We start from the raw sequence: 1,960 nt of genomic DNA, 5'->3' as shown, positions 1-1,960 counted from the left end.
TTCAGGTAGTCACTCGCATGCAGTTAGGGAAGAGGAGGCAATCTGGGAGGCAGTATCTCAGACGATAAATTCAAAGCCAGGTAACCTGTCAGGGAAGTTGTTAAGCTGAAAATGCCAGTGAATACAGGAGATTCGGGTATGCATGAATGGGGAAGACACTGAGTAAATCAGATGGGAGCAAGATGGTTTGAAGTGGGGCAGAGATAATGAAAAATTCACTGAGTCATAGAATATACAACACAGGTTTAAACTGTATGAGTCCACTCATATCAGATTTTTTTCCCCACTAAATATGTACTACAGTACTATACAATCCATAGTTGGTTGAGTTTGAATTTGCAGGTGCAGAATCATGGATAGAGAGGGCTAACTGTAAAGTATGCAGAGGGTCAGCACCCCTAACTTCCTCACTGTTCAAGGATCAACTGTAGCTTGTGAGGAGAAGTCTGCAACCTTAGCAATAAATGCATGGTTCAAAGAGTAAAAAAATCCAACTGTTCATAATGTTATGTTTTGTTCTCTTTCAAGGATATTTCTTCCTCCTCCCCCTTCTCAATCCTTTCATCTATAAGTAAATTCCACTACTAAATGCAGAGGAGGACTTCATACTCCAAGTGGTGACATTTTCCTTTTTAAAATCCTGTTATACTCTCTATAACTTCTATGTGGAAAACGAATTATTGGGTTTCGAGTAGATGCTAGGAGACCAGTAAACCAGACAAGCAATTACAGGAGGCTGCACAGAGATTCTGGTAGTGAAGGTAGAGAGGATGGGTACACTTGAGTGATATTAAAGAGACAGGGTTGATTAAATGGATTATAAACTGAAATGTAACCTCATTAGTTGCCTTTTTAATAACTTAGTTTCTGATTATATCTCACACATTGCTGAGGAAATTGTAAAAATAAAGTATTCTCTTCCTAGGTCAGTGCTCAATAAGGAGAACATGTTTAGTTAGAGTGTGAAGATAGTGAAGCCCAATGGTGAAAAGTGGGATGAGTTTTAGTCCAGCATCTCTCAGGGTCTCCTTGAGCTGAAAATGAATTCAGACCTTAAGTCCCAGATAAGAGAGCTGAATATAACAGCAGCCAGGGAAAGTAAGTTGATAGCGGTCAGAAAGCTATTATGATCATTGTTCCTGCTCCTCAACTGAAATCGTTCGAGAAAAACCAAGTCTGGTAAGTAGCTGACTTGGAGAAAATGTTCAGTGAGAAATACATTATCTTTAAAGCCCAGAGGAGAATTCTGCCTAAGCCAACTCAAAAAGGCTATACAAAGAAAAATAAACAAAAGCATCCTAGAAACCATACTCTGACAACCATGCACATGTGATCCTAGAGGACTTAGTCTTTCCAAGTGAAAGTGTAGGCAAGAGAATCCAGGTGAAACTGGATGCCAACTAACTCAAAGATTCATTTGGATAAAACACAGCAGAATAATGTGGAACACAAGGTTGAAACTTTTTCTGTTGTCTATAAGGGCAACACAGGCAAGGATGTTAATTTTAAATACCCAGAGTCTCAGTTCTCAGTTGTAAACAAAAATGACTAAAATATTATTACAAGATATTTTAAAATAATGTAAATTTCATAGTCTAATTTAAAAGGCATTCTAGAAATAAGAGAAGCTTCTTTTCAGAGGATGACTAAACTCCCAACAAGCTAAAGTGAAGCCATCCTATATAGGTTCTTATTCCAGAAGGTACCATCAAGTTCTTGTTATCTGAAACTACTTATTATCTAAGAGAATGAGTTGATAATACTTAGGTTACATCACTTTGCTTTACTGTTTTTAATATTGCCAAGAAGACAGCAGTAGAGAGGAATAGAGAGATCTTATTAACACCTTCTTAACACCTCATTAATACCCTGTGCATTCAGTACAGACCAAAATCCAACTTTGGAAATAAGGAACAAGCCCTAAGTTAAGGCCCACTTTAAATCTACCCTAAAACAAATT

At 37.6% G+C, this 1,960-nt stretch overlaps 1 pseudogene; it reads left to right on the top strand.

The window, feature by feature from the left end:
- Positions 1-947: 947 nt before the first annotated feature.
- LOC103073415 (40S ribosomal protein S7 pseudogene) lies at positions 948-1,552 on the top strand (annotated as a pseudogene).
- The last annotated feature ends 408 nt before the right edge of the window (positions 1,553-1,960 follow it).

The sequence above is a fragment of the Lipotes vexillifer genome, unplaced genomic scaffold (assembly GCF_000442215.2).
Source record: "Lipotes vexillifer unplaced genomic scaffold, Lipotes_vexillifer_v1.1 scaffold44, whole genome shotgun sequence".
Taxonomy (NCBI): Eukaryota; Metazoa; Chordata; class Mammalia; order Artiodactyla; family Lipotidae; genus Lipotes; species Lipotes vexillifer.
Note: the sequence above shows the minus strand (reverse complement) of the source record. Positions and strands in the feature narration are given on the sequence as shown.